The following is a 13,307-nucleotide window of genomic DNA, read 5'->3' as shown; positions in this document are numbered from 1 at the left end:
GGTGACATTTCAGTAAAACCAGCCGGAGGTGAGGGAGTGAACTGTGTCAAGTTCTGGGGGAAAAGTGTTCCTGGTAGGGGGAACAGCCTTTGCAAAGGCCCTGGGACAGGACCAGGTGTGGTTCATTGGAGGAGCAGGAAGGGGGCCCCTGTGGCTGGAGCAGAGGGAGCTGGGGAGAGAGAGAGAGAGGCGCGGAGGGCAGGGAGGGGAGAGGGCAGTCATTCAGGGCCATGTGGTTCACTTGGAGATTTGGGCTTTTCCCTCCAGGGAGGTGGAAGCCCTGGAGGGTGGGGGGAGGGGGAGCCCTGGAGGGTTGACCCGCCTCCGGTGCTCATGGGCGCCCTCTGGTGGCGGCTATGGGGGACTGGGGTGGTAAGGGTCAGAGAGGGGTAAGGGTGACTGCGTTTGTCCAGGTGAGCAGGGATGGGTGCGGGACCAGATGGAGGGGAGGGTGGAAAAGTGGGAGGATTCTGGAAAAGATTTTCAGAAGAACCAGTGGAACTGGCCAAGCAGTGGGTGCAGGTTGGGACTGAGTGGAATCCAAGGCGATGGCTGGTTTTCTGCAATCCACAGGAGAGGGGCAGGCCTGGGGACCCCTATGTTACTGAATACCCGCAAAGTTCCCAGAAGGCAAAGGGTCTGGCTCTTTCTGGAAGCGCTGGAGCGGGCCTCCTGGAGGTGGTGGCTCCCGGCTTGGGCAAGGCACATGTCTCGTTCCGCCTTCGGCACAAAGCGCTTAGAACAGGGGCCAGTTATGCACAGGGGGTTGGATGCGGCTGGGATTGAAGCTGTGCCATCTCCCAGCGCCACCGGGACCCTGGGAGCACACATTTTGAAATTCGCTGGCGGCCTATAGGTGGGGATCTGAAGGGGGCCTGTTTTGCAGACCAGGGAGCTGAAACCCAGAGAAGTTGAGGCGCTTGTCCAAGGGCGCACAGAGCACGTGGCAGAGGCAGGACCCCACTGACGGGCCCACGCCCCTCCTGGTTTGCTTCTTTCCTTCTTCCTTCTGTGTTGTCCACCCCCAGGGCTGCCAACTTCAGTTCTTGGTGGTTTCCAGGCCCCCCTAGGCTCCAGCTTGGCACTCACCTCCCGCCTCCACTCACCCGACGCCTGATGCCAGGCGGGCTCGAGGGACAGGGGTCTCGGGGAGCACCCTCCTCCCTTTTACACCCAGGGTTTCCTCTGCCCCTGCCCCTCCCCCCACGCTCCCGCTAATGATGGACGAGGAATGGGAGGGAGCAAGCGAAATTATATACACACGAACATATAAAAATTAGTTTAGGATCTGGGCCAAGAACCACTTGCGCTTGGCCGGGCATTGTGGGTAATTCATCGCCGATTACCATAAAAGCCAGAGCCTGGCTGACAGGCGGCTGCGGGGCTTTTGTTTAAGATTCTGATGAATATATAATCCCTCTCCGGGCCTGGAGCCCGGGGTCTCCCCCACCTCCGCGGCTGCAGGACCCCCCTGCCCGTGCCCCCCACTGCTGAGCGCAGCCCACCCTCCAAGGCTGTCAGGCCTATACGGGTCCGTGGGGGACACTGCCTCCGGGAAGCTTGGCTCGGCATTCGATGCCCACCGCCATCCCCAGTGACCCCAGGCCTTGTGGAACCGCATGGCCCTGGGCACAGTTCCCTCAGTCCTTCCTCCGCTGAACACACATTTATTGGGCTCCCACTGTTTGCACGGCCCCACGTGGGCGCTGTGGGTGCCGGGGATGCTTGGGTGTCTGAGGTGCCACCCTTTCAGAGTCTGGGGGCTCATGGCTGATGGGTAGACACACATTTATCCACATTTTGAAGATTTCCCCCATCTCTTGCCCAGGAGATGCAAATTAAATCAACAAGAGCCCATCTCTTGTCCATTCGCGTGGCAAAAAGTTCGGAAGCTTCTGTAATATCCAGAGTGACAACGACAGAGGGATCATGCCCTCAGAGCCCCACCAGCAGGAGAACAAATAAGCATCACCACTTTGAAACATCTTTTATTTTTAGTTCATTTTTCTGGCCAGAGAGCGCCTCCATGTGGGACACAGTTGAGGACACCCAGAAGGACGCACAATGGAGAGTCTCTCTACCCCTCCCTCAGATCCTCAGTTCCCCTCCCTTCCTTCCCCGAGAGCAGCCTCCATCTAGGACAGGGGTTGGTAGGTAGATGTTTTGTGAAGGGCCAGATAGTAAATCATTTGTGCTCTGTGGGTTTGAGGTCTCTCTCTGTTGATACTACTCAACTCTGCCATTGTAGCGTGAAGGCAGCCAGATTCAGTAGGTGAATGAAGGGGCGTGGCCCGTGTGCCAATAAAGCTTTATTTATACAAGCAGCCCGAGGGGCCGTGTAGCCTGTGGGTTGTAGTTTGCCCCCTCCCCTGCTCTGCAGCGCTGTCCGGTATAACTGGTGTGATGACCGAAATGTGCCTGCCTGCATTTTCAAATGACGGAGCCACTAAGCCGTGTGCGCTATTCAAATGGGAGCAGTTGAGATGTGGCTTGTGTAGCCGAGGGCTGGAATTTTGCATCTTATTTCATTTAACTGTAAACAGCCACAGGCAGCTCACGGCTACCATTTTGGACAGTGCCGTTATCTGGAGATCTGGGAGCGGTTCGCAGGCGGGTAGGTTTGTATCCCTTTGTCTAACCAAATGGGAGCATGTTTTACATGCTGTTCTGTACCTTGGTGTGTGTGTGTGTGTTTTCCCCCTACTTAAAAATATAGCATCTTCAAAGTAATTTCATAATTGTACATCTGGCTTCCCCGTTCCCTTTCACAGCTGCTATACTAATCTCGTAATACTAAGAGATACAAAACTCGTCCATCACTCTTCAGGCCCTTGTGCTGTTACACAGTTAACCGAGCCCCTACCGATGACTGCTTAGGTTGCTTTAAGTCGATTGCGGTGGGGACTTCCTATGCGCGTCATTTCACAGGGATGCATCTATCAGATAAATTCCTAGAGATGGTGTTAGCAGACCCAAAGGGAATGCATAACCCCCTTCCCACTCCCCGGCCCCCCTCAGCATCGAGAAAGCGAGCTGCTTCCCCCAGGCTTGGGAGGCATTGACACGGATTCACCATGGTATGGGGTGAGGTTGAGAAGAAAAAAAAAAAAAAAAATGGAGCCAACGTAAGTGTCCCTCGCCAGGGGATGGGGATAATGGGACTCAGCCTTGTGAAGGAAGATGACACAGCAGGTGAAAAAAAAAGAGCCTGGGGATGTGTGGGCTCAGTAGATAACAGCATCATGTGAAAGAGGTGGCCAGAGGTGGCCGCTGGGACGTGATACACACGGGATGGTAGAGTTTCACTCTGTTCGAGAGTTGCCTCTGGTCGGTGACTTCGTGGCAGAGATGTGCAGAGATGGGCACAGAGCAACAGCAGAGGTGGCTTCTGGGGGCAGAGAAGAGGGACTCTCCCTTCCTCCCTTCCACAAATGTGTCTGCGGTATGCCAGCTGCTCTCTGTTCCAGGCAGGAAGAATTAAAAAAAACACACACACAGATTTCCTGCCCTCTTGCAGCTAGCACTCCAGTTGGGGACATGAAGAGAATAAACAAAGCACAGAAGAAAAAAAAAACCCACATCAGATGTCAGGGGGTGTTGTGTTGTGTTGCTCTAGGGGAAAAAAAATCAGGGAAAGGGAATGGGGAGTGCCAGAGTGGGGCAGGATTTTAAATAAGGGGTCTGGGAAGTCCTTGTTTGAACAGAGGTGGGGAGGGAGGGAGCCAAGGAGGTTTCTGGGGGAAGAGCATTCCTGGTGGGTGGACAGAGAGCGCACAGGCCCGCCGGTGAGACCTCCCTGGACACTTGCTGAACCCAAGCTGCTGTCCTTCCACATGCCCGTGTCCCCTCCGCCACTGCTCCCAATGAGCACTGCTTGCCAGAGGCAGCTGCTGGGAAATAATTAATAACTAATAATAATAATACTAATACAGTGGTTTGTCTTTATGCCTTCGAGTGGCAGCCAGCCCCTGCCCACGTGGAGATGGCTTAGTCACAGATGGGCTCCGTTAGAGATGCTGTGGATTCCAGCACCGTGCGATTCTAGGTGGCGCGGGAGAGCAAGGGCTGCGGAAGGGAAACTGAGGCCCAGATAGGTGGTGGGAGAAGTTGAGAACCAGATTGGGTTCAAGTCCCAGCTCCGCCAGTCGTTGGTGGTGAGAATTTGGGCCCCACTCCTGTGCCTCAGTTTCCCCAACTGAAAAGTGGGAGAGTAATAAAACCAGTCTTTGAGGGGATTCAGTGAACTGCTTCGTGGATGCCCGGCCGGTGGCGGAAGCCAGGAGTAACGGGCAGTGCGCTTATCAAGTATCTGCCGTGTGCCCAGCTCAGTCCTGCGTGCTTTGCGCATACGAACTGTTTACCGAGCATTTGTACGTGTTGGGGGAGATGGGGTTGGGTCCACATGCAAACCCCTGTCCAAAGATGTCCCCTTCTTCTGGTCGCCCAGCACTTGAGAGCTTCGGGAGCTGCCCAGGGGGGTGTGCGAGCCCTTGAATTCACGCAGCAGAGAGCCAGCCCTGCCTCCCCACCCCCCTCAGCAGGTGCCTGGTCCTTCTGGCTTCTCACCTGTGGGCTGGGACTTGGCCCAGAGTTCCTATTCCTGCCTCGCCTCTTCTGTTCTGTTCAGTACTGCTTATGCTTCCTCTCCTGGTTTTTTCTCTTCCTTCACGTCTTAGATGCCACCTCCTCCCTGAAGCCTGCCTCCTCCACGGGTGAACTCCCTGAGGTTGGGCGGGAGCTGCCTGGGTCATCCTGTGTCCCTTCCCTAGTGCTCTGGCTGGAGCTGGGTATACAGTAGGTCCTCTACAAATGCAGGTGTGTGTGTAAAAGGAGCATTGTTACCAGAGTATGATGATTGCTCGCTCCTCATATATGTTCAGTCTTCAAATGACACGCCCCACCCCGTACCCTGAAAACCCTGTCTCCCAGCGATACCAGCCCCCTCTTTTCCTAGAACTTAGTGTGTCCCCTTCTACCTCAGGACCTTTGCACATGCTGTGCCCTCTGCCCAGAACTTCCTCTTCACTCCCATCTTTGCATGGCTGCCTTTTGTCACTGGCCCTCCTAAGAAGAGAATCCTGGGAGGTTGTCTGCCTTGGTGCCTGGCCTGTTCCCCAGAACTCAGGATAGCACCTGGCGTAGCAGTGACCAAGACTGGGTCCCACCTTCACGAGGGAAGTCAGTCAAGGGCAGCACCCAGCTCTGCCTCGGGGACCTCTCCGCCCTGTGCGTCCGTCCGTTTCCATGATCTCCAAAGACCTTGAACCCACAACACTCAGCCCCAAGCACCAAAACAGCCAGGCTTCCTCTGCACAGGTGGGAAAAACTGAGGTCCAGAGAATAGCAAGGACTTGTTCAGGACCACATAGCACTCTGCGGACACACCCTAGGGGGGAGGCTTTTTTTGGGGGGGGGGGCTGTTACGGAGGAGGCATCCAGCATCACAGATCAGTAATGACTCCCCTTTCATTTCATAGCAGTTCAAGGAGAAAGGCTCCGTCGGGTGCGGTGTGATCTTTAACACCAACACCTGCCAGTCTCTTTATAACCATTGGGCTGCCGGCTTTAGCAACAGTATCCAGGGAAAATGGAAGAACTGGGTACATATTTTCATTGTAACATTTTTTTCTGGCGACTTTCAAGGCTTGGCAGTTAGAGCCCTGCATTATAGAGTTCGTTGCTAAAGTAAATTAGTTTAAGGGAAAGGCGTGAGCCAGTTGAATGAAAGATTTAATGAGGGATTTGGGGCTGTGGCAGAAGTTGTGAACAAGGAGGGGAGGATTTTTGGGGAACACCAGGCACGTCCTCACTGGGGACCTGGTGAGTGCGGAGGCATCTCGCAGAGACGATGCGGCCCTGGCGGGTTTAAGGTGGGAGATGGCGCCTGGCGGGGTCCCAGCCTCCCAGCCCCAGAGGCGGAGGCCTGGGCTGTGGCAGGGGGATTGTTCCTTCTGCCTGGGCTGTGGCAGGGGGATTGTTCCTTCTGCCGCCTTCTAGCTGACTCAGAACCCTGGCGCCGGGATGCAAAGCGGAGGCTGGCTGGGGTTGGGGCAGCTTTTTACACATTTCTGCCCTCGGGGCTGGAGCAGTGGCCCCTCGTTGGTGCCTGACTTGTAAACCAGGGAGACCCAGGTTCAAAGCGCAGCCGTGTGGGTTTTTCTGGCTGCAGATGGTGCCTGCCGACCTCCGCCCTGCCCTGCCAGTCGGCCCCTCCAGGCCTCACGGAGGCTCTTCAGCCATTCATTAGTTCAGTCATCCATTTGGAAAGCATTTACTGAGTGCCTACTGTGTGCCCGGCTCTGGGACCCAGAAGCTACCAGAGCTGACACAGCCCTGCCCTCCCTGCCCCCACCGTCTCCTGCAGAGCCCTGCAGAACTTCCTGCGGTGATAGACAGGTGCTCTGTCTGCACACCTCACTCCTGTGGCCGAGAGCCATGCTGGAGACATGGCCAGTGTGACCGAGGAACCGAATTTGGAATTTTAGCTGCATTTCATTTTTTTTTTAATCTAACTAGTCACATTTGGGTAGTGGTTCCCATATTGGACAGCGGAGATCTAGAGAGTAAACAAGTGATACTTTCAGATGAAAATAAATGCCAAAAAAGAAAAAAAAAATAGAGGGATGTATGATCAAGGTTGACAGGGGTGCTACCGGAGCCGGAGTGATTTGCCAGGGCATCTCTGAGGAAGTGGTGTTTGAGGGAGACCTGAATGGTGAGAGAGAAACAGCCGTGAAAATTGGGGGAAGATGTTCCAGGTGGCGTGGACAACATGTGCAAAGGCCCCGGGGTAGGACTGGGCCTGGCATGTTCGGGAGGCTCAGCCAGGCGGCTTTTGAACCCGGTCAGGCTGGACCTGACTCAGGTGCTCATGGGCGCCCTCTGGTGGATGTTTTGGGGAGCGAAGGCGGGAGCTGGGGGACCAGGATACAGGGGACTGTGCTGGTCCAGGAGGACATAATGGGGGCAGGGTCCAAGGGTGCATGGAGAAAGGTGGACAAATACACAAGAAATTTAGGAGGGAAACTTGAGAGCATTTCCAGATTGGCAGTATGTGGGGGTGAGGGAAGAAGAGGAGTCAAGCCTGGCCCCCGACTTCTAGCCTAAGCCCGCGGAAGGATGGAACTGCCATCAGCTGAGAAGGGGAGGACATGGGAGGAACGGATTTGCTGGATCCAGCCACACCTGAAGACATCCTGGATTTGTCCAGAAGGAAAAAGTGGGAGGCCTGGGGGAACCAGCAGGTGAAAAAGGCAGAGGAGGAGCCCGGGCGTGCCTGGGGTGGGCAGCCTGCCTGCTGCGGTGTAGCCGGCAGGCAGACACGGCGCCAGGAGCGTGATGTGAGTGTGGGTGAGGCAGGCTTCTGGCTGGTCGGCACACGCTCATCACCCCAGGTCATGAATGCCATGCTGGGTGGGAGGAGGTGTTGGGCAACTGGGGCAGAGGAGTCCTGGGGCTTAGAGAAGGGAGAAAGCTGCCCGACCAGTTTCTTTCTCACTCTGGAAGCGAAGGATGTGGAGTTTGGTGATTGCCCCTAAATGAAACTTTTAGGAATTTTGGCAAATTTGACAAAGGTGAGGAAGCTGGGACAGCGTGGGGGAGGGTTGGGACTGGGGGTCCTGCCCAGGTATGCCGAGGGTGCAGTTCTGCCCGCATCTGTGTCAGGGCCCATTTCAGAGGCTTGAGAACATGCCAACAGTCATCCTTTGCTTGGAAGTTCTGTGCAGGAAATGATGAGCCCCAGCTTCACCTGTGGATGTCCCTCGTAGTGTTGTTTATAATGGAGAGCAAGTGGGGACTGATTAAACCCTGTTGGCAAATGGTCTCATAACATTTTCCCCCACTTGAAAAAGAAAAGTACCCACTTGCACACATAGGACAGTCAACCTCAGGACCTTTGTACTTACCGTTCCTCCTGCCTGAAACTCTGTTCCCATAGGTGTTTGTATGTCTGATTTGCTTACTTCATCCGGACTATCTGAGAGAGGCCCGCAGACCTCTCCAGGCTTTCAGAGCCTTACGGCGAACCTTCTTTTCTTTTTTGGCATCTCTTATAACTGCCCGGCATTATGTTATTGACAGTGTTTGTTTCCCTGTGGGTGTCCATCTCCCCCACTTGTCTGTGAGCCCTGTGAGGGTAGGCGAGCTGGCCCTGTCATGCCCACCGCTGTGTCTTCAACCCAGCACACAGTAGGTGCTCAATAACTGTTGGTGGACAGAAGGAATGAAAATGACCACATGCTGACAGTTTCTCTCCAGGCGAGGGGTGGATTGTGGGCAATTTTTATTTTCTTCTTTATGCTGATTTTCCCTAATTTTCTGCTGCACGCGCCTATTTTATAATTAGAAAAAAAGTTATTTTGAAAAAACCCCCAAATGTCCCAGCTGCGGGAGCTGACGTGATCTAGCCCCACGCTCCTCCCCAAGGGCATCTGGCTTCTGGGTGTATCCAGAGGACACATCAACTGAGCTTTGGGGGGCCCCCAGAGTCAGCCCCCCAGGGCGCTGGGTGGGAGAAGCAGTCAGGTAGGTCTTCTAGCAGTTGACTGCTCTAACCTTCAAGGTGTCCAGGCTAAAAACTCTGGCGTCATCCTCGAGCTCCCTCTTTACGCCCCATTTCTCTGCTTCCACCTGGTCTGAGCCAGTGCTCTCAGTCACCTCCTCTCTGGTCCCCAGCTCCTGCCCTCGCCTCCCTCATCTCCCCTCGGGGCAGCAGCCGCCAGAGGGCGCCTGCGAACACCTGGGTCGGGGCCTGCCCTCTGCCCACAGCCCTCCAGGGCTCGCACCTCCCCTGGGTTTCCCCCAACGCCCTGCTCCACCTGCCCTGCCCTCTCTCCACCCTCCCCTCTTCCCTCTGTCCCCCTCGCTCCTTCTGCTCCAGCCACATGGGTCTCCTCGCTGTTTTTACATCATGCCAGACACCGTCCTGCCTCAGGGCCTTTGCACTGGCTGTTCACGCTGCCTGGAGTATTCCTCCCAGACATCCATACCTGCTTTGTATTCTCTCAGCTCTTTCAGGTCTTAGCTCAGATGTCATGTCCTCACCCCCCCACACCCTGTCTTTAATACTGCGTCCCACCTCGGTGAACATACCCCCCACATATTTATCTTTGTCGCACTTACCACCACTTACCACCAACTGACCCACAGTGGATTTCATGTCTTTTACTTCCCATCTGTTGCCGGCACCAGAATGTTGGCTCCATAAGGGCAGGGGTCTTTGTCAGTCTTCATCGCTGCTGTGTCCACCATGCCTCAGCTGGGCCTGGCACACAGTAGGTGTTCAAAATGTTTGAAAAGTAACATGGGTGAAAATTGCTGTATCGTGAGGGCGCCATGCCACACGGTGTGGCCTCTGGGGGGAGACTAAGGTTGGAGAGGGCTCTCCCGGGTGAGGCGGGTCCTGGCTATTTATGTTCGTGTTCTGCTGTGTGCCGTCAGGCCTGGCGCCCGGGATGTGCTCTGCTCCAGACGGAGACAGTTCCAGCCCTGCCCCCCCGAGGTCGCAGTCTGGTGGGAGAGGTGGCCCCGCGACCAAGCAGGTAGCATGTGCGGTGGTCAGGTGAGGGTGTGTTGGGCGCTGTGTAGATGGGCCACTCAGCTGGGAGAGGCCAGGCCTCGCTCCTGCCTCCCTCCTGCCCCAGATCTCCCCACCCTGACCACAGGGGTGGCTGTGGTCACCATCACTGTATGTTGGCAAGAGGTCGTCTCCAGGGAGACATGGGCAAGAGGCCCAGATGGAGCAGGGCCAGTTGGGGAGGAGGGTGGCAGGTACTCAGGCGCTTTTGTCCCAGGTCACACAGCCTTGGGCGTCCTGACAACTGGATTCATGGAGTGCCTGATGCGTGACTTATATTACAACTGGGGAAACTGAGGCTCGGAGAGGCGCAGGTTCTTGCCTGAGATCACACGGGGAGTGCCTGGATTCAAACCAAGGTCTGCACGAGCCCTGTGCCTGGGCGGTCAGCATGCGGATGCAAGCGAAACACCTACTACGCTCCCGTTGGCTTTTCCTGAGGGCCCAGTGTGTGCCTGGCCAAGCTGGGGGAGGTTATGCTGCAGATTCCACACCCATGTTGACACAGGGCACCTCCTGTATTTCCCACAGGGTGCCAGGTGGCCCGCCTCATAAATCACCTACTGTGTGCCTCCCAGGGTTGGGGCTTTGCTGGAGAGATGTCAGAGCATCCGTTTAGCAGCACCCACTGTGTGCTTGTTATAGAGGGGGCAGGTGGAAAGTCTGCGTGCACACATTCACGGAGCACCTACTGTGTGCTCGGTACTTGGGGGGACTCCAGTACAGGCCTCCCCAATGCCAGAGGACATGGGATTATATGCTCCATTGTGTGGAACGAGGAACTGAGGTGCAGGACTTCGAAAGGGGCAGATCACCCAGCAAGGATGCAGGGGAGAGGTGTGGGGAGTGGGCGTCTAGGTCTCCCCTGGGCTCCTCCAGCTGCCTGTGTGTCCCTCCTCTGAGCCCATCTTCACTCCACTGGGCACTGAGCTTCTAGAGGGCGGGGCCTGTCTGGCTCCTGCACGGCCTTATCCCCAGGGGCTTAAAATTGTAGTGGTTTGTTATTTTTGGGCTCCAGGCCTCCTGCAGCATTGTGGGTAAGGGCTCTGCCTCAGGACCCAAACCTTGGTTCGAATCTCTGTTCTTTCTGACCTTGAGCAAGTGCTTTTTCTCTTTTCTACCTCTTCTTCCTTTGCAAAGTGGGGGTGATGGGGGGGGGACGGGACCAGTGCATGGTATACAGTAAGAGCCCACTACACCTTGGCTATGGGATTCATCCTAAGCGCTAATGGTGGAACTGGAAGCATTTTCACCCGGAATAGGAGCAGATGGGGAAGCCGGCCCCCCTGCAGCGGGCCCTGGGACTCCATCAGGGTCCCTGGCCCTCCTTGACCGCTTCCCCGAGCTCCCTGGACCCACTGGGCCTCTGCCTTCCCTGCCTCTCCGGTGGAGTTTTCAAACCCGCACGGGGGCCGCAGCGCTGGCCGGGATTGGCTCCCTGCGTGGGGCTGCCCCTCCTTCTCGCGTTCCTCTCCAGCCATCCCCCCCCCCCGCACCCCCCCTGGGATGTCTGGGACCTGGCACGGTGGCCCCATCTGTTTCCAATCTGGCCCTGCGTGCACTCTCCGCCCCCTCCTCGGGGTTGTGGCTAGCGTGGGGGCCTCTGCCTTGGTGTCCCCCATTCATCCTCCCAGACCCCTGCCGGACTCCCAGCGGGAGGGAAGCTTCTTTGTGCCCGCACCCCTCCCCCACCCTCTGGGTCTCTGTGCATAGGGGGCGCGGCCTCTGTCATCCAACCCAGACTGGGAGGGCATCTTTCTGCCCCTTCTCCGACCTCCTGTATTTGGGTGTGTTTGGGGAGCCCGCGGCCGCTGTGTCCGGCATCTAGACCCTTCATCCGTTGCCATGGCCACGATCAGTGCCTGGAAGAGAAGGGGGAGCAGGGTAGGGGCTCCCTCTGGGATCAGGCTTACAAAGTGGGGGGGAGTCTTGGGCTCTGCCTCTTGGGGCACCCCCTCATGTGTGTGCACGTTGGGGGAACACAGTCACCCCCTTGGAGGCCTCCCCCTACTGGACCCCCATCTGGGCTTCCAGTGCCCCCCTGATGAAGCTCCCCACTGGTCCCCCCGCCCCACTTCCGGCCAGCGCCCCGCCCGGCTCCGGAGCCCCCTCCCCGGGCCCGCCCCCTGGCCGCCCTACCCGCAGGCCCCGCCCCCGGGCCCGCCCCCAGGCCGAGCTAGCTGGGCCTTGGCCTCTCCCGAGTCCTCGCTGCGCGCGGCGCTCCAGGACGACCGAGGGACGGGCTGCCGCGGGCCCGGCCGGAGGGGCCCGGGCCCGATCTCCAAGCCGAGATCCGCGGGGTGAGTGCGCCCGGAGCCCCTTCTGCCCCGAGGCCCAGTGTGCCCTGGGCTTTGTCCCCCTCCTTGCCCCCCTCCAGGCTCCCGGGAGGGGGGGACCCCCGCGTTCTCCCCCACCCCCTCTCTGCTCGGGCCAGTCCAGCCACCCTCCAGGGACAGCTCCAGCCCGCTTCTGCCTGGCGCCCGCCCTGCACCCCCATTCAGGCGGGTCGCTGGGACTTAGGAAAACTCCAGACCGTTATGCTCTGCGGGGTCCCCTCCCCCGCCTGGCCCCCAGCCCGACCTCCTCCCCCACCTCCTGGGGGCGGAGCCAGGCTCAGGGCAGCCTTCTGCCAACCCAGGGGCGCTCTGATAGGGGGCTTCGGCACCCTTCAGCTGGGAACCTGGACTGCGGGGTTGGGGTTGGGATCCCTGTTCTTAGCCACCACCCCCCCCAAACTCACAGAAAGTTTCCCTCTTTTTATTTGTCCCTGTACCCCTCGGGTCTGTGGATCCAAGGTTAATGCTGTACCTTGTTGGAGGTTTAATGAACTGGGGCATCAGGACAAGTGTATCATCTCCCACCTTTACACTTCCTGTTCCTGTCCTTAAGCTCCATGCCTCTGCCCCCCATCATTGCCAGCACCCCGTTGTTGCCTCCAGAGTCCCGCTTCCCAGGATTCCTTCTCCGAGTCTTGGGCAACAACCCCCAGTGTCTTCCCTTGCCTTCCCGGCTGGGGGTCCCAGCCACCCAAGTCCTGCCCGGTCTGTCCTGGACCTCATCTCCATCCCGTAGAGGCTCCAGCAGACCCTCAGAGCAGATGTAAGTTCCAGCTGGAGGCCGTGCCCTTGCTGGCCTCCCCTGTGTGTGGTGTCTCCCTCTGGCCTCGGTTTCCCCCTCTGAAATGGATGTGACCACCGGAATGATGTGGGTAAAGTGCCCATTGGGGCTGGGCATGCAGTAGGCGTCTGATATATGTAGGGGCCTTGCCACGTTCCCAGGGTGGGGAGGAAGCTACCGTCTTGGAGGATGACAGGCCTGTGATGGGAGACTCACAGGGTGTGGGGATAGCCCCGAGGGGGCCCTGATCTAGCCTGGGACATCCGGGGGGCTTCTTGGTAGAGGTGACAGCTCAACTGAGACCTGTGGATGAGTGTGAAGATTGAAGTTCAGTGAGGAAGGAGGAAGGGTGTGCTGGGTAGAAGGAGTAGCATGTGCTCGTTCCCCTTTGTGAGCCAGAGGGCAGTGAGTAGGGGCACCCATGGGGTGCATCAGGCTCTGGGGGTGCAACATGGTGGGGTCAGCAGTTCTGCAGGCTGAGGTTAGGAATCTGGATTTTAATGACATTGATGGAATGTTTGAGAGCAACGGAGGGACAGAGTCAGTTAGCCACTCCCAGCCCCAGTGACGGGTCAGCGCTGGGTGAAGGAAGGGTCCCGGGTTGGGGGTCAAG

At 57.4% G+C, this 13,307-nt stretch overlaps 1 protein-coding gene across 4 annotated transcripts in view; it reads left to right on the top strand.

Moving 5' to 3' along the window:
- Positions 1-13,307, top strand: part of PTPRS (protein tyrosine phosphatase receptor type S) — a 96,696-nt gene that overhangs the window by 18,278 nt on the left and 65,111 nt on the right. Inside the window, exon 1 of one of the 4 annotated variants that reach the window (XM_026481153.4) lies at positions 11,761-11,877. The exons of the other annotated variants lie outside the window; for them this stretch is intronic. The gene's annotated coding sequence lies outside the window, so the exon portion shown is untranslated. Of the gene's footprint in view, positions 1-11,760; positions 11,878-13,307 lie in introns of those variants that run through there. 4 annotated transcript variants of the gene reach the window in all.

Source organism: Ursus arctos, unplaced genomic scaffold (assembly GCF_023065955.2).
Source record: "Ursus arctos isolate Adak ecotype North America unplaced genomic scaffold, UrsArc2.0 scaffold_14, whole genome shotgun sequence".
NCBI classification, from domain to species: Eukaryota; Metazoa; Chordata; class Mammalia; order Carnivora; family Ursidae; genus Ursus; species Ursus arctos.
This window is presented reverse-complemented; position numbering and strand designations above follow the sequence as displayed.